The sequence below is a fragment of the Mytilus trossulus genome, chromosome 1 (genome assembly GCF_036588685.1).
Source record: "Mytilus trossulus isolate FHL-02 chromosome 1, PNRI_Mtr1.1.1.hap1, whole genome shotgun sequence".
Lineage (NCBI taxonomy): Eukaryota > Metazoa > Mollusca > Bivalvia > Mytilida > Mytilidae > Mytilus > Mytilus trossulus.
Window position 1 is genome coordinate 59,254,304 of NC_086373.1, and position 25,804 is coordinate 59,280,107.

General features: G+C 31.4%; 1 protein-coding gene across 9 annotated transcripts in view; it reads right to left on the reverse strand.

Annotated features, from left to right (window-relative positions):
• The window catches only part of LOC134680677 (plasma membrane calcium-transporting ATPase 2-like), a 119,907-nt gene extending 96,587 nt beyond the window's left edge, over positions 1–23,320 (reverse strand). For 4 of the 9 annotated variants that reach the window (XM_063539928.1, XM_063539936.1, XM_063539837.1 and 1 more), the window contains exons 1-3: positions 23,186–23,320; positions 18,158–18,227; positions 2,731–2,779 (exon numbers count right to left, since the gene is read on the reverse strand). The gene's annotated coding sequence lies outside the window, so the exon portion shown is untranslated. Of the gene's footprint in view, positions 1–2,730; positions 2,780–8,704; positions 8,725–18,157; positions 18,228–22,912; positions 23,039–23,185 lie in introns of those variants that run through there. The other 5 variants (XM_063539846.1, XM_063539827.1, XM_063539944.1 and 2 more) reach the window with 5 other exon arrangements.
• Between the last annotated feature and the right edge of the window lie 2,484 nt (positions 23,321–25,804).

Below are 25,804 nucleotides of genomic sequence, written 5' to 3' on the forward strand. Positions count from 1 at the left end.
GTCAATGAGACAGCAACCCAATGACATGTCAATGAGACAGCCACCCAATGATATGCCAATGAGACAGCAACCCAAGGAAATGTCAATGAGACAGCAACCCAATGACATGTCGATGAGACAGCAACACAATGACATGTCAATGAAACAGCAACACAAGGACATGTAAATGAAACAGCAACCAAATGACATGTCAATGAGACAGCAATCCAAGGACATGTCAATGAGACAGCTACTCAAGGATGTGTCAATGAGACAGCAACCCAATGACGTGTCAATTAGACAGCAATCCAAGGACGTGTCAATGAGACTGCAACCCAAGGATATGTCAATGAGACAGCAACACAAGGACATGTCAATGAGACAGCAACTCAAGGATATGTCAATGAGACAGCAACCCAAGGACGTGTCAATGAGACAGCAACTCAATGATGTGTCAATGAGACAGCAACCCAATGACGTGTCAATGAGACAGCAACCCAAGGATATGTAAATGAGACAGCAACTCAAGGATATGTCAATGAGACAGCAACCCAATGATGTGTCAATGAGACAGCAACACAAGGATATGTCAATGAGACAGCAACTCAAGGATATGTCAATGAGACAGCAACGCAACGCAAGGATATGTCAATGAGACAGCAACTCAAGGATATGTCAATGAGACAGCAACACAACGCAAGGATATGTCAATGAGACAGCAACCCAAGAATGTGTCAATAAGACAGCAACCCAATGATGAGAATAACTAAAAGGATTGCCTGTACAAATATCATGAATATGTCAAGCTCTGAATCAACAAGCATAAAAATTCATTTCACTCCTTACTTCAAACTATAAATTAGCTAACTGTTAGTTTATCGAAAAATTATATTACCTTACAGCATGAGTCAATAATAATAACCTTTGTAAATTATCTCAAAGCCAAAGAAAAAGTTTGTAGACCCATTCCTGAAACTTTACTAACAATACAGGTGTAAAAATGTGGGTGGGAAATTAAAACCATCTTTTTATCAAAATCCTGTGACTAATTTCACAAAAAATCAAAAGAAGAAAAAATACATGTAAGTCATGAACAATTCAGAATAAAGTATGATCAATTTTAATAGTATGATTATTTGTGAAAAGAGCCCTAGCAGTTGGATTTAATTGACTTCAATAATAAATCTACATTCATAAGTGATAAAGTAAGTCAAACTTAGGACTGATTTATCTATATCAATAATATAAAAGTTTTTTTTTAGTGATAAAACAATTTTTTAATCATTCAAATGTGAGACATCATAGAAAACACATGCATTTTATATCAAACTAATTCAGATAATGGTGATATTAATATTCTGAGGCAAAAATAAAAGGAACATCCCAATCAAGGATATAAGTTACTCTATAAGGAACCTTCAAGATAGAGCATAGGTTTCAGGTTACAGATAGTAACTTTAACTTACCCTCTAGGGAGCATAGTTTTAAGGCTATACTATAGATATCAGTGATTCTAAGGAACCTTCTAAATAGAGCATAGTTTTAAGGCTATAGATATCAGTGACTCTAAGAAACCTTCTAAATAGAGCATTTATTTTAGGCTATACCTGTAGATATCAGTGACTCTAAGGAACCTTCAAGTTAGAGCATTTTAGGCTATAGATATCAGTAACTCTAACTTGCCCTCTAGGTAGAGCATAGTTTTAGGCAATTGATATTAGTGACTCTAAGGAACCTTTTAAATAGAGCATTTTTTTCAGGCTATAGATATCAGTGATTCTTAAGAACAATAGAGCATAGTTTTTTGTCTATAGATATAAGGGAATCTAAGGAACCCTCTAGATAGAACATAGTTTTAAGCTATAGATATCAGGAATTTTAAGTAACCTGATAGATAGAGCATAGTTTTTAGGTTATAGATATCAGTGAACATAGTTTTAGGCTATAAATATCAGGAACTTTAAGTAACCTGCTAGATAGAGCATAGTTTTTAGGATATAGATATCAGTGACTCAAAGGAACACTCTAGACAGAGCATAGATTTTAGACTTTAGATATAAGTGATTCTAAGGAAACCTCCCTTCTAAATAGAGCATTTATTTAAGGCTATACCTGTAGATACCAGTGACTCTAAGGAACCTTCAAGTTAGAGCGTTTTAGGCTATAAATATCAGTAACTCTAACTTACCTTCTGTGTGATTCTTACCCTCTGTGTGATTCTAAGGAACCTTCTTCGTGGAGCTTAGTTTTTAGACTATAAATATCAGTGACTCTAAGTAACACTCTAGATAAAGCATCATATCAGACTATCAGACTATCAGACATCCTCTAAATTGGACTATAGTTTTGATTTCTGGGATTAAAGAACTCTACAAATTCCATTCACTTTTAGTTCTTTCACTTCAAACTTCCCTTAACATGCTAAAAGACCTATATCTATGAAAAAAGTTACTCAGAGAGAGTTCACATTATAAAGTTAACTTCATCTATCCAATCAATTATGGAGGGCTGCATTCCAAATGATTTTCAAGGCTCAATCAACACTTCATCAGTTGAAGGAACAAAAGATATGATCAATAAATGCCTATACATTCATAAACGTCTACCAGATTAAACATCAAACTAAAATATGTAATGCATTATGTATGACATAAAATCATGGTAGGAGAAACTTTTATTACCATAATCTACAATTTAATATCAGCACTTTTATTATCACAGCACGACATATCTATTATATAATTTACTTACTCTTTATGGCAATAGTTTGTTAATCCTTCGAGTTCCCCAAGCTTGTTACCTATAAAAGAAAAGAAATTATGCTCAATGGGATGTAACTCTAGTTTAATACAGTGAAGCTGTAAAAGTAGAAATTCATGCAAAACCAGTTGTTAACAAGAATGTGTCCTCAGTACACGAATGCCCCACTCGCACTATCATTTTCTATGTTCAGTGGACCATGACATTGGGATAAAAACTCTAATTTGGCATCAAAATTAGAATATTCATACCATAGGGAACATGTGTACTAAGTTTGAAGTTGATTGGACTTCAACTTCATCAAAAACTACCTTGACCAAAAACTTTAACCTGAAGCGGGACAGACGGACGGACGGACGCACAGACCAGAAAACATAATGCCCCTCTACTATCGTAGGTGGAGCATAAAAATGAAATATCATGGAAATTTTCAAAGGTATCTGAATGTTTATTCTCAAGATTAGACATGTTATAGTTTAGAAGAATCATATAGATTCCTCATGAAGACTTTAAATACAAAAAGTTGTATCTACTACAAAGCAGTGGTAGATCCAGGGGGGGGGGGGGGGGGTGTTCCAGGGGTTGGAACCCCCTTTTTTTTTTTTTTTTACGATCAATGCATTTGAATGGGAGCATATAGTTTGAACCCCCCCCTTTACTCTGGGTTGGGAACCCCCCTTTTTTAAAATGGCTGGATCTGCCACTCACTCAATAAGCAAAGGCTTGTTTTTATTAAATAAGGCCTTCAAAACAATAGTTTCCTATATTTGTAGATGCTATCCCAAACATAAACCATAACGAATTCCTTGATATCTAAAAAAATAAAAATCTAAAAAAAACTTTTTAGTTTTAGTTTTGGCCTAGACAATACTGTACCAATTATTCCTAATCAAGCAATGCAGCATTTTTCTGATTTTTGAAGTACAAATCAGAGGTCAGACAGATTTAATTATAACATACCATTTGTTATGAAACCTAAAGTTATTTCATCATTTGTAATATATAAGTTTGAGTTCAGACTTCCTCATATCATTAACTTTCAATAAAACTATAATATACAGATAAACACTATCCTAATGTTCTCATAATGAACCTAAAATTTCTCGTTCAAAAAAGTAAAATGACTTCAAAGAGAACGTCTTTCAATTTCTTCCTTCATTTCAACTCTGATAATCTGTTTTCTATGAAATCAATACAGGATTTGACACAACCTTTTACATAATTAGTTTTTCAATCAAGAAATTTTAAGACCAGCTTTCAACTAATTGTAGCTTTCTTTTTCTACCAAACCAAATTCTTTCATTCGCCAACAAAAAAGTTGAGTGATAAAGAATAAAATGTCATGACACTCTCATTTTAACTCTTGTTGATTGACAAATTTCATTATCATGCTCTTAATTTAAATACAAACTGTAGGCAAAAACCTGAAGTTTTACCAATAACAATACACTGGCATTATTTGGTAGATTTTCATGCCTTGAATATCATCATCAATAGAAACCTCGCTTTTTTGCTGAATAATTAGGAAAAGAACACAATATGCAGATTGATTTTTCTCCTGTAATTTACATTTTATCTTAGAAACTGAATTACTTAAATGTTATTTAAGTGTGAACAAAACAAATGGCCTGTAAACAGCCAGATACATATATAAAGCCTTGTGAATATCTGTAAAATTGATTTTAAAGTAATGGATAATATCAACTAGTCTATAAGATACCTACTATCTACTACCAGATGATTTACATGTATCAGTACATGACCTTTAACATTCAGGCATGGTACTGTATATGGTTAACCATAACTGTAATTAGTACTTCACACTAGACAGTACAAATATCAAACTTATATATAGACATCATATATATTATAAGTATAAAATGTGCTTTTTCACAACACAATTATTAATGCTTTTGTTAGACAATAGTCACTTTCATAAATATTGTCCAAAAATTGTGTCACCTAACGAGTAAATGATGGAAGCTTGAGAATTGTTCTATACATATACTGACTTAATTGTGAAACATTGTCTTATATAATACACCCACAAGTCAATTATTGTAAGTTTACAACAAACAGATAAGAAAGGGGTGGCATTGTATAGGAAGAAAATAGATATAAATTAGAATCCAAGATAAAACAGAAAGCTTTCCTTCACTGAATTAGAATTTCTATAATTTGCTTCTAAGAGAAAAAAAAAAGGTCAGGAGTCGATTTCACAAAAAAAACTTACGACTAAGATTAATCGTAATAAGTCATAAACAATTCAGTATACTTAAGATCAATCTTAGTCGTAAGTTTTTTTGTGAAATCGACTCTAGAGCCTTTAACTTTGTAAACACACTGTTACTCATATCTTAAACAAATAAGGCAATGTTTAAAAAAAAAGCTGTATTTAAAGATTTTTTCCCCATTAATTTTTTACTTTAGAAATAAGCAATTTCATATTTGTTATAGTTTGCAAAAATACATTTTAATAGTTTCACTGAAAAATAAACTATCTCTTTTAGAAATATTTCCTGGCTATCATGCGCTCATCTGAGATGGCACTTTATTTGTGTTTTCATATAAATTCTAATATGACAAGTTAATATTACTAGTTCAAAAAAAAATCACCCAAAGTTTTCCTGATTAATAGACTGTTGTATAACTTTCCTTTAAAAATGATAAAAAAATAACTGTTGCCTAATGTAAACTCAGATATTATTATTCATATTGTTAAATAATCAAGTCTGTCACAAATACTTTTTTAATTATTGCTATTTCAGGAATTGCTACATACAAATTTTAAATGGAAGTCTTTTATTTTTGCAACAACAATTGCAACATTTTTCTTATCCCAATTTTCATAATAATAATAAAATGCTCCACATGGTGCAGCTTGATTCAACCACAGAGGTCAAACCCTGAACAAGTGGGGCAAGTATGGACACAACATTCAAGCTTGACACAGCTATGATTTTGGATTGTGATTAAATAGTTGACATAATATGGGTTTCTGACACAGAATCAATGTGATTCAGCATATCAAAGAACCCCAAGAATTCAATTTTTGTTCAAATCAAACTTAGTTTAATTTTGGACCCTTTGGACCTAAATGTAGAGTAAGACCAATTTGTAAACAGGACCAAAAATTTTAAGAATCTAAATACACTATTAGATTCATACCTGCCAACTTTCCAACATGTCCATGGGGGTTTTGCGTGCAAGATGGCTTTCGTAGACCTAAAAACCTTCAAGGGGGTCTTCAAATACATTTTAATGTTGTTTTTTGGCGTCTTCATACTTTTATAAGGCGAAAGTCATTGTAAAATTAATTGTTTTGCATAAAATTGTGTACAAAATTGCTCTATCAAAATTTCAATTTGGGAGCCTCCATGGAGGAAAACCCCTGCAAATAGTGACAGTAGGTAGGTATGTAGATTAGACAAATCAAAGAACCCCAAAAACTCAATTTTTGATGCAATCAAACAAAAGTTAAATTTTGGACCCTACACGTATAAAGTAACAGTAACAACGAACAGAACCAGAAGATGGTAAAAACATAAATATGAATAAGAGGAGATAATATAGATTAACATCATACATGTGATGATGATAGCAACCTCACACTCAAACCATTAAAAACTTTCCAGTTGTGTTGTTAAATAATATTTCCATTGTCCTCTAAAGATGACAAAAAAAATATCTCAATTGTATGAAAATACAAACTGAATGAAACACTGATTAAAATCCTAATTGCACCATTATTAGTTTACATTTTTAGACAAGTAAAACTATATCAAACCATTTCAATCCATGTAAATAATAAGACCTACTGACAAGTAATAAAAACAGACTTTTGAATAGCTTCTTGTATCCATATAAAGCAAATTTACACCCACAAGGCCGACAATCATTGTTTCATTGCTTAAAATGTCGGTAAGATTAATCTAAAAATAAATTGAAATGAGAGTAATCAGAGAACTAAACTATCTAGTATGCTGCTAAAATTATAGTAAGAATTTAATATAGCATCATTTGGAACTATAATTAAAGAAAATCAAATACACCTGTATTGTACCTGTAGCCAAATGTGTACTGCTATAGACATAATGAGATCCATTCAATTAAGTTAAAAGATAACAAGCCTGTAACATTTATCACCATTTCAACAATAAATTGTTGATATATGGGAAAATAAAAATAAATGTTAAAGTGTTAGAATAAAAGGAAATCAAATAAAAGGTTATAATCAATTGTAATGATATTGATTCTAGTAGCAGATATCCACCAACTGACATTTACTCTACATTTATAGTCCATTTCCCTATAGTGGTACAAATCTCATAGGACTGCTGGTTAACCAAAGTTATACAATGACTAATACCCTCTCTTATGTCACTCGACTATCATTACCTCACGTTAAAACACTTCTACGATCTAACCTGTTTAAATCTGTTTATCGAGTAATTTGAATCAACATTCTATTTGTTCAAGTTAATTTATTTAAAATATTAAATCTAAAAATAGTACTTATAAATTATGTATGGTAATACTATACTAATATAAATATTCCATTTATATACCATACAACAAGTTGAGAGATGGATTTTTATAATAACCTTGATGTCATGGTTAATTATGGCAAGGCCAAGTAGTCCATTATAAGAACATTACAATGGAAAAAGAAAAACTTAAGAAAACCAGAATTACATAATGGTAACTTACTTACACAAACATTTCACCACTTATTTTCAATCTTAACCTTAAACTGCATTGTTAAACTAGCATTAATTATACAAATTTAAAGAAAAACTACTGATTTTGTATTTATAACATTACTTATGATAAATAAAACCAGATGCTCTGAAGGGCCCAGCTTTATACGACTGCAGAGGTCGAATAGATGAACAATTGTGGCAAGTATGGACACAACATTCAAGCTTGATCCAGCTCTAAATTTGTACACACTCGGAATGGTTTCTGACACAGAATGACTGTGTAACCTTGTAGTATAATTTTACAAAGATCCATTCACTTAAACACAAGTTGTTGTCTGTAAACTAGAAAAATGCTTCTTTTTGGCCCCTTATTCCTAAATGTTCAGGAATATAAACCACAAACTGACAACAAGCCTTCCCTTCATTATATGGAACCTTGTGGTACAATGTCAGAGAGATCCATACAGTTTAACACACGTTATTGTCCCGAAACTTTAAAAATGCTTGTTTTTTACCCCTTTTTGGCCCTTATTTCCTAGACTGATGCCCATCACCCTTAAAATAAATCCCTACCTTCTACTTAATAATATGAAAATTGTGGTACAATTTCAGAGTAATTGAAATACAATTATACACAACAAATTGTCCTGAAACTAGTTAAATGTATGTTTTGGGCCTCTTTGGGCCCCTTGTTCCAAAACCTTTAGGACCATAACCCCTAAAATCAATCCCAACCTTCCTTTCGTGGTTATTAACATTGTTTTAAAATTTTATTGATTTCTATTTACTTATACTAAAGTTATTATCCAAAAACCATATGTCTTCAAACAACCCTGACGACGACAATGTGATACCAATATTGCGGTCGTATAAGAAGTATTGCTGATCATTTAACTTATTTAATTTCTCTTTATCTTCTTTACTTTTTTTTTTGCAGTGGAACCCCAATATGGAGTCGATATAATGATGATTGTGTCAAAGTGTGGATAAATTTGGTCCAGTTGATTCAGAGAAGATTTTTTTTAAAGTGCATAGACACCAAACTCCAATTTATGAGTTAAAATTGACAAATAATGGCCTTCTTTCATATGGTGTGCATTTTCAAATTGAAACTTTCAGGACAACCTAAATTAAAACTTACATGAAAAGAGTTTCCCTTTATGACTCGTTCAATTACTTCTTTTTCTTTCAATTCATAAAAACGTGTGGAAATAATATAGTCTGACATTTAATAAAATCATATAAAACAAAAAAATAATTACCTCTTTCTAAGCAATGAACATCAAGTTAGATTTTGACTGCTTGAAACTATATCATTTTACACTTTCATTTGTGAATTGTGAACTGAACAATTGATATTCGGATTTGTATGTACATAAAGGATGTTATTAAACATGATAATTAAGTAGAAATCGTCACCACAAGACTAGGTAACCAGTAAAGGTAATACATATTACATGTACACCATATATATGTGTAAAATCAATTATCATAATATCAAGTCTATAATGATTACCATGACTTAATTTGTCTGTGGTCATGTGCTTAAATAGTTCTCTAATTTCTCACAGAAATAGACCCTATTTAATAAAATATGCGAGTGAGAATATTAATTAACATTTAGTACATGTAGTATGCAATCCTCTAATTAATTAACAGTTACAAGCATCATGATTGATATTTCTGAATTCAATAATTTCTGTAATTTGTGGAGCCAAATATAGCTCTAATATTATTATTGCTCCTGTGGCATTATATTTAAGTCTAATAACATATATATATATATAAGGAGATGTTGTAAGATTGCTAATCAGACATTTATCCACCAGAGTCCAATTAACATTTATTATGCAACTTTATTAAATGATTTGAGCAAATCAGCCCTAAAAGGGTAAATCAGCATGTGCAATACTGATGACATTTCACTGTCGATATAAATCAAGAGTTAATATTGCTTTTCAGACTGGTACAATATGGAAAAAGCCATATTGGTCCATGGTCTAATGGTTTCAATTTACTAATGCTTATAAGCTTATACTTAACTTTGAATATATATATCTTTATCTTTAAGAGAATGGAAACGAAAAATGCAGCAACTTTGCATTTGTAAAGGGCATAACCCTAGAATGGTAAAAACGATGCTACGAAAATTCAAACTTGATGTTTTTAGTGGTACAAATGTATAATGAGCACTGTGTATAAGTTTCATAAGAATAACTAGGACAAACTAACGTTAGAGAACAAAAACGAAAAAAATACCAGTATTTTGTTTCATTTGTACAGGGGCATAACTCTAGAACAGTGACCTGTGTTTTGCGGTAATCAGCATTGTGTATAAGTTTAATAACATTTGGTTGAGGCAAACTAAAGTTAGAGAACAGAACCATTTTAATCGTAGATTTGAAATTATTTTAATAATAAAAGCATTATAAACTGGCTGTTTCTGCATTGGTCCTGTTATAGATTCTCAAACAGCTGTATTGGCCCTCAAATCTATTAGTGTAAGGTCCAATTCAGCCAACTTCTAATCTATAAAAGGACCAATATAGAAGCAGCCAGACAATATCACAATATAATTATATTCAATACACAAGGGGATAAAAATTTGGGAAATAGAAACTTTTTTTATTGCAGTAAATGCTTAAAATAAAGAATGTTAATGTGCCAGTAAACAAGATTTTACAGTAATATAGGTATGTACAATTATGATACATGTATCAACATATATTTACAGTAATCCCTATTATATAAATATATTTATATATACATTTGATCAAACCCTTAAGCATAAAACAATATGGCTAACCCTTGAAACTAAAACTACACCTTCAAGTGAGTCATTTCTTTTTAGATTGTATTTTACTTTGATAATTAACAAGACAGTTACACTGACTATGAACTTTTAAATAATTCAAATTTTATTAACATTTAAGACAGCTACATTGGCTTTGAACTTTTAAATAATAGTTATGTATCTTATAAGACTGTAAAAATAACATTTATATAGATTGAAAGCCATCAAACAGAACAAACAGGCCAGCTTAGATTATAAATTGATTTGTGGAAGGTTCATTTAGCAATTTTACCTTCATCAGCCCTAAGGCATAACTAGCCTAGCTGATAATCAATAAGTTCTAGGATATATGTGACAAAACTTTTTATTAACTTGTTCTGTAAACATTTTCTGTTGACAGGAGATTGGTAAACTGAATCATTGAATAGACCTCTGTATAAATGTCAACAATAAGTCTAATGGCTTTATTTTGTTAACTTCAACTTAACTATTACAACATCAAATTTTGATGGTAGCAGAAAATAAGGATAGATGTACGTATAAGTTCATGAAACAAAATCCCTTCAGGTTAACTGTTGGCACAGATATATAATTCGCTAGCAATATACAAACGGTATAATGAAAATGACAATTCTTTAAAATGTAAAAGGAGTATGTTCGGTAAGACCCCTTTTTGGCCCCAAAATATAGCAGTTTTACAAAATTGTGAAAATGCAATCTTTAAGCTATATTTTGGAATTTTCCATCTAAAATGAAAGTGGCCGCATTCGTGTTCATTTATAATATTGAAATTTAAGTTGTATTTGATGATAATACAAAACATATATAAAGGTCGAGGATGAACACGGAGGCGGCCACTTTCATTTTTGACAAAAAACATCTGAAAAGTGACATTTTTTGGCATATTTGATAGATTTTTCATATTTAAGCTTGAATCAGAGAGTTTTTAATGACAAAATCAGTTAAAATCTTTCACATAAACTAATCGAATAAATTGAAATAGACACTTATGACCAAAAACTTTCGTTAGATGAACCTGAAATTTGGGGCCAAAATCGGCCCTTACTGAACCTACTCCTTTGCAAAGAAATTGAAGTCAATGAACCATTAATTATGATTGAAGGTGCTCAGACAAAAAAAATCTCACTGAAAATATGCTTATGCTAAAACAAAACATCATTGTCTTACCATTAGGTGTCCCCCTTTAACTGAACTATTTACAAACTTTACCACATTATAGGTACTGATGCTTGGAGCGAGTGAGTATACTCAAGTCTTGTCTCCCCTTATTTGTAGAGATGAGTAAAAAAGCAAGAGGAACTACACTTTTATATATTACTGTTCTTCATCTCAGTTACAGTGATGCCTTATTTCAGCATGAAGAAGAAGATCTGATCTCACTGCGATCTCAAGATATTTCATGCTTTGTTATATATATTTATTGCAAATTTATGAAATTTTCTTTTGATCTAACAGCTGGCTAATAATTTCTTTTCTCAGTATTTTAAGTAAAAAGGAGAGACTGGAGCATGCCAAACACAAGTTCAACTTGCCTGCTTGAACAGTGAGGTTTAACTTTTTACAAAATTTACAGCAGATTTCAGTGAGTATGTAGCTAATGGTAATATCTTTGGTTAGCTTGCTTGTTAGCTGAACCGTGAAGTCATTGTTAGGTTGGGTAAACTACCCTCCTTTTATAGTAGACTAGCCCAACAGATAACCAATCTATCTCTCTGTAGGACTAAGCTACTTTAAAAGGAGGGTAGAATACCTTACCTAACAATGACTTCACGGTTCAGCTAACAAGCAAGCTAACCAAAGATATTACCATTAGCTACATACTGACTGAAATCTGCTGTAAAGCCAAGTAAATTTATATGGGGGTATCTTAATTTAAGGAGAGTTTGACTATTTGTTCAGTAGACACAGCATCTTGATTTTTTACTTTGGGAAAATCAATGTTGACAAACTGGCAGTATGATTTTATGTTATATTATAAGTAGTTATTTAGAGTTCCTGTACTCGGCGCAGCAATAGGTCAATTTCTTTCTACAATTTAATTTTCTAATATTATAACAAACAGATTAGTACCGAAATAACACAAATTCATTAAGTACCAGTGCCTAAAGTAAGATGTTAGAAAAATTTAAAACTAATAAAAAATCATTTTATAATAAATAATTTACCTCATAACCTTAAAGCTAAAAGAAATTAACTCAGCCGACTGAACTGGCATAATGGTTGGGAGAACTGAGTTATAACTTTAAGTAGCCTGAACTTGCTATCAAATCACCAAGCCTGTTTGTATCTATATGTAATCAGGGGCTGATCTAGCCATTTTAAAAAGGGGGTTCCTAACCCAGGACAAAAGAAGGGGGGTTCCAACTACATGTCCCCATTCAAATGCATTGATTGTCCCCAAAAAAGAGGGGTTCAAACCCCTGGAATACCCCCTGGATCTGCCATTGGTAATGATAATTGAGGTAAATCTATTTATTCAGTGTAAATTAATGAAACATCAATCATACTTGACTGATAGATATAATTCCAAGTAAGATGATATCAAAACAATGCAAATTTAAGTGCAAAAATATGCTTTACAATGCAGAGGGCAATCAAATGTTGTAATAAACCTGCAGTACATGTATGTAAAAGTGTGTTACATCATAAAATCAAAATTTTTGTCTTAACAACACCATGCCTAGTTGAGAGGTTCACACAATTTCTATGCAGAATAATTAGGAGATCAGGGTCAACACACTAATATGGCATAAATTAAAAAGTAAATATCATAATTAACATCTGTACTAACTTTTTTAAAGTTCATGTGACCACAAATTCATGGTACACATGTAAGTGTAAACCACCTTAAACAGAACTTTTCAACTTATATATGACGCTAACTTACCAGCAAAAAAACAGACAGATAAAAAATATGGCATAATAATGCCTAGGCCATCAAAGACAATACCTTAAAATGTTACTAAATTATAAAGAAAAAATATGGCATAATAATGCCTTGGCCATCAAAGACAATACCTTAAAATGTTACTAAATTATAAAGAAAAAATATGGCATAATAATGCCTAGGCCATCAAAGAAAATACCTTAAAATGTTACTAAATTATAAATAAAACTGTTGATTTAAATTGTGAAATGACTTAGTTTTAATTTAACCTTTGGTGAGACTTAATTGAACTGAAGCCTTTTCTCCAGTAGCTAAAGTATATATGCTATTTTATTACTTCAAATTTTTAATTTCATTATAAAATATATTTTTTACAGATTCAAATGATAAAAATTTATTAGAATTTATACAAAATTAGTTGGTTTGTAAATAAAACAATTTATAATACATACTTACAATGCGTTACCTCCATGCAGGATTTAGTTTATATGAAAATGGAGTGTCAACCTTTTATTGTATTGTTAGATTGATGTAAGCAACAGTTTTTGTTCAGTCTATATCTACATGTAATTTTCACAAAAGGACAACAAAATTCTTACGTCATATTTTCATAATTAATGAAAAACTGTCATATAAAATTTATTTATAACAATTGGAAAATTAATCCTATAAAAATATCAAATGTTAAACTAAATTGCAGAAAAATTTCTGCAGAAACGTAAACTGGTACTTTATGGTTTATATTGATTTTTTAGAAAAGCAAAGAAATTCCTCTGAAATCCAAAAAACAAAGCTTTATTTGTATTATTATTCTTCAATGAAATGGATAAATGCATGCAAATCTGTATGATCCATATATAGCCAAGGTCTATAATATAAATCACTGTTCATTGTTGTTTGACTGAAATTATCAATTTTCTTGTTTGTCACGGTACCAATAATGCAAAATTATCACTAAATTCACAGAAAAGATCGGTAATAATAAACAACATTTAAGTAGGTTCTAATTTTCTACGGCCATTTATCATTTATTTGTGACAGAAGCAGTCAGTTCTCTCATCATTGACCACTATTAATAACAAATGACCAATGTTATCAAACATTTATCAACAATGCTCATCATGGCTAAAAGTCAAAACATTCCCTGTATTATCATGAAAATGACACATCAATGGAATCTGCCTATTTCATTAAATTGCATCATAAATATAGACATTCTAACTGAACAAATTCTTAATAGCAATGGATATCGTCCTTGTTACAGAGAAGGTTAACTGATTCCCAAAGGTTATAATACCTAATTAGATACATGTATTGGCAAGGACGGCTCCAGCCATTTTAAAAAGGGGGGTTCCAACTATATGTCCCCATTCAAATGCATTGATCGGCCGAAAGAAAGGGGGGGTTCCAACCCTCGAAACCCCACCCCCCTGGATCCGCGCCTGTATTGGTTCCTGTATACTCCAAACCTCACTTGAGGGATGTGGTGAGTTATTAATGGTGTATAAAATATGCTTCACAATACTTACAATACAATATATACAAAAATGAATATACATGTAGCTGAAATTCTATACATTAATACAAAAGGCTAGGCTACCAGCTGCCTGTGTTGATCACCTGGCATTTATGGATAGAAATTTAGTACATAAGTTTTGGAAGTTGTTGGGGTCAAGGGTTAAATCTTATTGATAAATTTTGTTGGAAAGAAATTATGTCTATCAATTTTAATAATTTTAAAGAAACATTTTTAATCAGTCAAAATGCAAATATATTGATAGAAATTGTGATTTGGGGTTAATTAACTGTTGACAAAGAGAACTGTCTTGCCTGTACGTAATTCTAATAGGAACTTAGTAAGATGCAAATATTGATGTTAAAATGGCAATACTTTGACACATTGCAAAACATCCAAAAGTCAATAGACCATAAGTTAAGGTTCAAGGCCAAAAAATCTCCATGGAAATAGGATGTGCCCATACTACTTCACCTGCATTCAAAACTGTTTTTACCTTCCATACTCCATAGTGTTTAAACTGACCTAATCACAAACAAATAGCCATTTAAATTGCAGGGAACTGCATGCCCAAGTCTCATCTTTGCGAGTAATTGGAGTTGAGCAAATCTCATGCAGGAGTCTTTTGATGATTCAATCATAATGATTTGTTTGAAGATCTTGTGCTGGCAATAGTTTTTGCTTACAGTTACAATAACTTCAGTATATTAGAATCTTATATTGATAAAACAAGAATGTGTCCATAGTACACAGATGTCCCACTCGCACAATCATTTTCTATGTTAAGTAGAATGTGAGATTGGGGCCAAACTTAAATTTGGAATTAAAATTAGAAAGATCATATCATAGGGAACATGTGTACTAAGTTTCAAGTTGATGTAACTTTAATTTCATCAAAAAAAACCTTGACCAAAAACTTTAACCTGAAGCGAACGGACACACAGACGGACGAAGGGAGACACAGACCAGAAAACATAATGCCCCTCTACTATCATCATTAAAGTTGGGCATAAAAATCATCATTCAAAGGTTATAAATTCTTTAATGGACTGAGAACTTTGGCCATATTGACTTCATTCATCTTGCTGATAACTTTAAATAATTTTTACTACTGGAGAAACACTAATTTTCATGTTATTAAAACTTCTTAATTTTGTCTTCATATTAAATATCATTGGGTTTTAGTTTCATGGTTTCCAATAAATGGAAGTGATATTATATGAAGAGAAAAACACATCATTTTGATTAAACCAGTATTATTTCATTTTTAAAACAGGACATTATTTTCTAAAATAATTTAATGAACAAGCTAAAATAAGCTGGTTTTGCTGAACTATATATACAAGATTACAGCTGACAAGGGAATTCCCCTATGATGTTAACAAAATTATGTATTTAACAGTTTCTAAAATATAACAAATTATGATTATTCAGTCAAACTAATTAATTTTTAACGCTATATAACAACACAACGTTGAACAAAATCAAATGTTGACACAATCTTTGATTATAAAAATGAAATAAGGAAGTACTGTAGTTAAATCTTATTTCCATGTAAACAATGATCTAAATCAAGGTATTACATCAGAAGCAATGATTAAACAGGTATCCTAGCTTATGAACAAGGCAACGATGATTTATTAGAGGCAACAGTAGTTAACTGATTTTAAATGTTGAAATACACATAGGTGAAAGTCAAGGTAACAAAAAGAACTGAGAACCCAGGCTTCTCCAAGAATTTGTAACTAGACTCAAAATGTTGCAACATGTACACTGAAGTATGCTAACAATCAAAGAAAATTGCCTTTTAAAACATATGATGCACTTTTTTCCAGGACAAATTATGATTGAAAGTGACGAAATTAAAGTAATTTAATAAAGTAGTTTAAAAGAATCATAATGAATTACTAAATGTAAATAAAAATGTGGCAAAGCTCTTTTTGATTTCAAATGTGAAATTCAATATACAAAGGGGGACAACTCCAGCACATCTGCAATAGTTCACTGATAAAAATGATGATCTATCAAAATTCTAATTATTCCAACTTGTAATAAAATTAAAACTTTTATGTTTAAGTAATTATATAAAGATTAAATAAGTTCAGTGAATTCATAAATTATTATTGCAAGATATTTATTGATGGCAATAACAAAACTGAATGAGTATCACAATAGTATCACAATAATAAGCACGTCGGACACTTTAATATCTTATACAAATATACATGTACCTGTATCTTGCTTTTCCTGAAATTTTAATAATTAATCTCAAATTTTGGTTAGTCATGTGAAAATTGCAATAATAAATGCTTGCTTTAATTTCTGAATTTTAGCTTACTTTCTTGTTATGTGAAGAGCCAAATAATACAAATTTATTACTACACAATTGTCCTATCATTTCAACTAAAATCGATAATTTTCATACCAATATTACGAAGTAACTATATCAAATAAATACCATAAGATGTAGAAATGTGTAAAGTTTTATTGTTTATTTGCTCATGATATTGTTCATGCTCATTTTAATTTTCTGAAGAGATGAACACAAAGAAAAATATTTCTTGAAAAGTTTGCTATGTACATGATGTACATGTACATGTATTCTAGCAAAATTAAAATAGTAAAAATTTGAATTTGTGTTTTACCCATCAGATAATGAAAATGAACCATACAAACACTATGGCTAAATAAATAATAAAACTTCAGACATTTCTACAGCTTATGGTATCTATTTTATAAAAATTGCTCATAAAGTAACTCGGTAATTTTTTTTTGAAAAATATTGATTTTAGTTGAAATGATAGCACATTTTTTTAGTGCGAACTCACTTTTTCCTGAAAGTGTATAGTCTTCTTTTATTATTGTAATATTTAGTTGGAATAATCCCTTAATTTTTTTGATTTCATTATAGTTTTCACTTTATCATTTTATACGAACCTTTCCTGGCAAGGTGCCCATTACATTAATTTCCTACCTTCATAGTTCTATGAGTGGGGGTGATTGAACCCTATAATTAGCACTTACTATCAAATATTAAGCTTATATAAAATATAAAAAAAGAACTTTATTTGTTTAAACATTAAGGTAAGTGTACAAAAGAGAGTTCACAGTTCAGATCATTTCAAAAAGTAGTAGTATACATGTTATGATGCAATAATTATATAGTTGTTCTTACAATATATGTTGTACTATATATATAACACCACTATTGGGAAGGGTTTGCCCCTTCAAACAAATTTAGCCACGCCACATACATTTTTGTACTGTAAGTGCTGCTCCAAGTCAGAGGCCTCAATTCAGTGGTTGTCATTTGTAGCTGTGTAACATATTTGTTTTCTATCATTATTTTGTAAATAAATTCTGCCATTAGTTTTCTGGTTTGAATTGTTTTCATTTGTCAGTTGGGGGCACAGGACAAATGTATTATACTATATGAATTGTTCTTCAAATGAAGTGATCTTCCTGTTTCTTTTCTTTTAAAACATCTTACTACTTACCAGATATAAATAACAACTTGAACTCTTCTTTAAATCTTTTTATCAGCTAACTTTATTCAATACACAAAATCTGAAAGTAGTCAGAAATTATTTAAACTTGTCATAAAAATATAATTCACTCTGTAACTTGGTAACAGATATTACATATGTAAGTATGTACATGTACAACTGTATATGGAAATGTAGTACATGTAGAAGATAATCAGCCATGCAATTTTGATTTTTTTTTTGTCTACATGAACATGTACCTTGAAATTAGTTTTGTAGACAGGTTCTTTAAATTATTACGTGTTTATTAATTTCCTTTTCATTACTCCATTTTGATTATGCCTCTTTTACATATTCATTGTAATGTCTTTGAATTCTAAGATTTAAATTTAGCCCTTAAGGTGGTACCCAACACCTTGACTAGAATTAATTTGGCTCGTTTAATTTTCATAAAATTTTGACTCCTAAACAAAAATATAAAAATTTCAAAAAATTTGAACCAACCAATTTATCAGAAAATTACACAGGTTACATAGCAGTTTGACAAACACTAATTTTGATCATTTAGAAGCCTCAAATTACCTCAACAACACAACGTAATTAAAACGTTTAGCTGATTTTACAGAGTTATCTCCCTGTAGTGTTAGGTACCACCTTAAGCTTGCTTATCCTGTCAAACATTCATATTATATTATAAATAATGTTTTGTGAATTCTATTCTCTACAGTTGCATATTTCATATAAGTAAATTTAGGGATGTCTTTAATCATGTTAATACAATATGCGTTTACAGGCACAAAATAATTATTTAAGAAAAAATATTGGAAATACATTTTTTTGTATTGTCATGATTGTAGAGACTTATAGATTATAGTTAATCATCTCAACGAGATTGATTTTCTTGCTTGAGCCAGGACGGCGAAAGCAAGAAAGGCAATCGAGTTGAAATGACCAATGATAATCTGTTTATCACTATTTTACCTATGACGATGTTGTCAATTTCGTTAGCATCGCGATGTGCCTGCTTAGTTTCTAGCGATAATTTTCCATCTCAAGCGAGTAGCATGATATGAAAAATTATCAAAAAAAAAAGATCAAAGGAAAAATGCACAAAATATTGATAAATGTATTTACATGCATGAATCAGTTTTTAATATAGATTAGAACCTTGGTTATCCAGTTTGAATGATTCAACACTGGCCCATGTTTGGGGCCCTTTAGAGCTAGCTGTTTAGTGTACAATGTACACCAAGGTTCTGTTTTTGAAAGCCTATAATCCTGATTAATAGTTTACTTTTACAAATTGTGACTTGGATGGAGTTGTCTCAATGGCACTCATACCACATCTTCTTATAAATGGACATGTATATCTACTACTGTAAGCAGAATGATTGATTGATAACTTATGAATCATTGTCATTTTTTTTTAACTGTTTATTCTCCCTTGGTATAAGGGAGGATTGAGATCTTACAAAACATGTTTGACTCTGTTGTGTTTTTTGAATTTGTCACAACCCAAGAGCCTCTAGCCTTTGATAGTCTCAAATGTTTTTTTTTTTAATTTTCATTCATTTTTTTGTTTCAGAGTTTAGTGTGACATTTACAAAAATGTATCTCCACTGAAAAAGTACAGGTTTCTGTTAAAGGGTTCAGCTAAAGCTGTATCAGGGTACAGGATTTTCTCGCTTAGTTCATGTATGTAGAAGACCTTTTGGTGGCCTCGGGTTGTTTTCTTCTCCTTGGTAAGTGTGTTGCCTCTTTTATACATACCCTATTTCCATTCTCAATTTTGCTTAACCAAAACAGGTTTTATAGTCAGAATTTTGATTGTTTTTATACAAAATAATTTAGGTATCAGTTTCATTATGTCATAAATTAAAATAAAAACATGTTTAAGATACTTAAACAATATACTTGTTAAATATCTTAAACATGTTTTTATTTTGTAGATTGTTTAGTTACATTGTTCACAGAACATGTGGTGATGTGAAGGATTCTGCCTGCAATTTCATTTGTGTTAATCACCGTGTATCATCGTACAGCGGATATAGGTACTAACCAAGCGGGCGGGAGCGATTTTGATCTTACAAGGTAACGAAAAATATTTGTTTTGTTCACATAATATCAATATGTACTTGAATCTAAACATAGGTGCTGTTTTAAGAAATGATTTGGTCGTAGGTTGGTGATTAGAGATGTCTCATTATTTTCCCAAAACAAGAGGAATTACTAAAAGCATGTGCAAATACTTGTGAAAGAAGTTGGCCGTCATCTCATCTAAATATAATTCTATATATTCATTGCAACTCTTTTTCTGATAGAAGGTCACTGTGTGTGTGTAATAAGTATAGCTGTTTCAATAATTGGCATTGAAATCTTACATACATATGTTATTTTTCAATATTTTATCCCTAAAGAAGCATTGTGTACGGTGTTTAGCTGACCACATACACCTTATGTACGGTGCATAATTAAGTTGTTGTACACCATACACAAAAACTTTATATTCATAATCGTTTATTACCCAAAAGGTTTCGAGGAATGAGTAATCACAGATAGGTTTATGATTGGTAACAATTAATTTTGCTCTGTATTAGCATACCTGCCAACTGTTACTATTTGCGGGGGATTTCCCCCACGGAGGCTCCCAAATGGAAATTTAAAAAAAGCAATTTTGTCCACAATTTAAACAAAATAATAAATTTTATAATGGCTATAGGCTTGTAAGAGTATGAAGACACCAAAAAAGATCATTAAAACATATTTGAAGGCCCCCTTGATGGTTTTGTAGAACTATAGGATCCATCCTTGCATGTATTAAAATCCCCATGCGCAAGTTGAAAAGTTGGCAGGTATGTATTAAAGACACAGTAAAAATAAATAACTGATGAAAGTTCTTTAATTTATTTACAATGTATGTAACATATTTGAACATGATGTTGTCCATACAAGGTCTATAGCTAATTGTCTTTATTCCAATGCGAAAAAGAATTGAAATTACAATACTTTTTCATCTAGTTGAAGTTATCTGAGGCCCGGTTTAATATAATTATAATTATTATGTGTTAAGCTTTTCCAAAGACATGTTCGAACCATTGTAAGATATAACTGATGTATAATACATCAGTTATATCTTACAATTAGTGTTGGATAATCGGTTGAAATTACCAATCGATTATCTATTACAATCGGTTGGCAGCAACCAACCGACTATCGGTTATAATCGGATCATAACACCTTGCCCTCTTTTTTTAAAGGAAATACTGCATTTAGTCTCATTGTACTTGTCTAATGTGTATATCCATATCATTGCAGAGTTTATATACCAGTATTCATATTTGATCTTTTGTTTCCATTTCATATTCTGGCATAATTACTACTAAATTATAATTCTAGTACATTTGATAATTATCTATTTAGCAGTTAAAACAATGAATTAATATATAAGAATCAAGATTCATATTGAACATATTTTATCTCAAAATTACCAACAGTGACACTAACATTTCTAAATTTCAATGGTGAAACTCGCAAAAAAAAATTCAATAACATAGCTGTATGAACATTTGTATGCTTCAAATAAGGAAAAGATATATAAAGTTTTTTATAACTTTTAGAAATTTAAAATTACCAGAAAAAAATAAAACAATGCATTTGCATTTTACAGTAAACATGGGTATTAAGCCAATGTCTGTTAATTCGTGTAGAACGCTTTTATTACTTTTGTAATCATTATTTTCTTTCAATTGTGTCATTCGTGTGTCTGAACTTATAATTGCAAGAATGCGTAATTTTTACATAGTTGAACCGTATCCGATTTGTGATTGTTATATTTTTATAAATGGCGGACAAATTTCGGAAAATTTACAAAAGTAAACGATGTTTGGCAAGCAATCTGGAAAGGAATATGACGTTTTTGATGCTACAAATGGATAACACATTAATAAAAGGCAACTTGCAACACGTTTTAATGAAGCAACGGAATTATTTTGTCTAAAATCAGAATTATTTGTACGCTCTCAAGTAACAAGTACCGGAATTGAAAGAAAGTATTTCATACAAAGTTATTAATCTTAAATACCATTCCATCAATCTGCAAATGCTTTTTGTCACGTTTATAAAGAAGGAAATTAGTTATTTCTTTAATTATAGGATGTATGACATTGTTACTGTCATCGACTGATATTTTTTGTTAATATTGTTTGACTGCGCATATGAAATGCAATCAATAAACGGACCGGAAGTTGACAAGCTCAAAGTCCGGAAGCTTTAACGACAATCGATTGAACAAAATCCCAATCGATTATCGACATCGCCAGTCCCAACCAACTGATTTCCGACTTATTCCGATCATCGGAACAACACTACTGATGTAATTAACTGTTTGCAAGACAGTCTAATACTTGAACCTAACAAGAAGTTGTCTAAGCAGCAGGTTTTTTTTGTATTAGACTTAATAGTGGTGTATTGTCATGGTCAATAAAAAGTAAATCTAAAACCAATTATGGAAAGATCATGTTTTCATTCATCATGTAAATGCTTTTTCCTTGGAAATTCTCAATAGCACAGAAATCTATGAGATGTTCACTTTGAGGCCTGAAGATTGTACACATGCAAAAGGTGTTGGATGGAAACAGGCCTAGGAGAAACAAACATGCAAAACCAGCTTCATATTTCCATGTTTTTTGATAAATTATGCATACAACATTGTACAATTTGATGTTATTTTAGTCAATTAAAACTTTAACTTATCAGTCACATGTTTACATTTTCTTTTCAGAGTGCTTCTTTTCCACCCAATAAGTGATGACACAGATCTCTTAAGTTAAAAAGAGATTTCGAGAATAGTCCGTAGTGTTTACATATTCGCAAAAACAAGTGGTGAAGGCCACTTGACCGGTTTGCCTGCATGAGGGGAAATAAGGTGTGAAGAGATACATAGATGATATTTTTAGTAGGAAATGCAGTCAGGGTAAATATTTGGTGTTTGGAAATGTCAACTTATTATCATGCTAAAGACATGCAACCAAAAACAACTACCTCAGAAGAATGCGAAAATATGATTGACCTCGGAATTCTTCTCTTCCGTATCGATTTCACGTGATGTAAGATCTTTTTTGATTGGCCAAACAGTTCCTCCTTTTGTCGTCTATGTTACATTGACGTCAATATAACCCGCGGTTTTTCAAATATTTCTAAAATTGTTTTAAAGGATCGCTAACTTTATCATAGGACATGAGATTTCCTCCTAAATGTTGAAGAAAATTTTGGAAGTTTTAATATGAAATCGCTGGAGCGGCCGCCCTGTTTACCTGTACTCTGAGACTACTCATAACACTGTGTTCACAGGCATTAGACGTGCACTTGAACGGCTCCCTCCTATGTCAGGAGAAATGAATCGGTGTAATATCACTAACACGGTTAAAATCCTCAAGATTTTTGAGCCTCAGAGTCTTCACGGGATTTGTGAATACTTTATCGTTTTTTTAGTGATTATTTGATCAACCGGAAAACACATTTCATGCCTATTTGATAATCGAGCACCGTGTTTTTGATCACTTTTGAAGATCTTGTTTGAAACTTGAAAAAAATGGATTTTTTTATTCTCATCAGTGTTGTCCTGCCTTGTTCTATATAATCTGGAATATTTGTGGCTATCTTTTTATGTTAAGCTTTGTGAAACAAGCAAATTAAGCCGTTTAATTTCCGTCTAGTTTCTAATGATGGTAGTTTTAGCTCCTTCCGTAGACTAGTAACTGACCCAGGTTCTCTGTTGTATTGATGTTTGATGAAAAGGGCTGATCTTCTTTGCACCATTTCTATCTGTTTGAAGTGGTTTCGACTTTTGGTCTGACAATGGCTTGATATGCTATTTTCTTAGTTTCTTCTGGGAATTTGCCAATGTTGCTCCTCAGATAGCCTAATGATTTATTTGCTTTTCCCGTGATGTTATTGATACACTGTATATGTATATCCCATTTTAGATTGTTGGTAAACTGAGCTCCTAAATATAGGTTTTGGCTTACATTTTTTTAAACTTGGCCATGCATGTGATAGTTATGTAATAAAGGTTTTTTCTTGTTGGTTTATTTTTAGAACATTAGTCATCCCCAATGTCATTGTACCAAAGAAACATCAGTGGACCTAAAACTGTATACCTTGGGGAGTACTCCTGATTTTACAAAGGCATTTGTAGATGTTTCGTCTTCAACAGCTACACACTGTTATCTTTGTGTGAGCCAGTCCTTTACTCAGTCTATTATTTTGCCATTTATTCCATAGTGCTATAGTATGTGAGACACTACATCAAATGCTTTGCTGAAATCTAATATAAGCATATCCACTTGCTCTTTTTTATCTAGATGTTTTGCGATATCTTCAATTGAGATTCGCATGATCTTTTCTGTCTGAACCTATGTTGGTAATCGACTAATATTTCCTATTTTTCAAGATGTTGCATAATGTGTTTGAAAATGATGTGTTCCGTGAGTTTGCATGTAACTGATCACGTCAATGTTGAAACAGGTCTATAATTAACTGGCAAGCTTTTGTCTTCTTTTTTACAAAGTGCTGTGATGATAGCTGTTATATCCACTCGTTTGGGACAGCCCCTTCATCATATGTTTTCTTGAATAATGTTGTTATGTATGGCGAGATACTTGTAGCATATTCCCTTAGGACTCTGTTCGGTATGTTATCTGGCCCATTTGCTTTTTTTTTGGATTGACATATATCGCATCTATCCCATCGAATTGGAGATAAAGGATACTACAGATATAGTTGTCGGCTTCATATCTTGACTTACATCTAGAAATTGACAATGAGGGTCGGTTGAAGACAAAACTTTACAAGGAAGCTATTAAACCAAGAGTTCCAAATGGAGAAGTTGAAATCATCCCTTCGTAAATTTTACGGACGCCATCACGAGTTGGTTGACCGTTATGGAATAACCGTTTCACAAATGATATCGGATATGTTCCTTACGTCGTAACTACAATCCCCTTCCCTTTCATAAATTTGACCTACCGAATTAGACTATTTACCGGATTTGTAATCACATAAGCAACACGACGGGTGCCGCATGTGGAGCAGGATCTGCTTACCCTTCCGGAGCACCTGAGATCACCCCTAGTTTTTGGGGTTCGTGTTGTTTATTCTTTGGTTTTCTATGTTGTGTCATGTGTACTATTGTTTTTCTGTTTTTCTTTTTCATTTTTAGCCATGGCGTTGTCAGTTTGTTTTAGATTTTGACTGTCCCTTTGGTATCTTTCGTCCCTCTTTTATACTAAGTAGCTTTTTTACCTGTATACATAAGAATGATTTTTTTTGTGTGAATCGAATCAGGCAAATCAAATGATTTACCTTTGTTTCACTTTCTTTTCCTTTAAATAATCGAATGCATGCGTTATCCATCTTTACCAAGGGAATAATTCATTCTCAATGTTGCTTAGCTTAATTTGACAAAATTGAACCTAGCTGGCTGCTAAAAGCGTAGCCGGGGTACTGATTTGCTCCGCTACATGATCGTCGCAGTATGATTAGGCCAGGTATCCAGGCTACTAAAAGCGAATCATTATTTCACTGTTTTACTTTTATTAATGATTGAACAAACAAACAAACAAAATCCATATTTTAGATTTTTAATATATATCTCGTAAC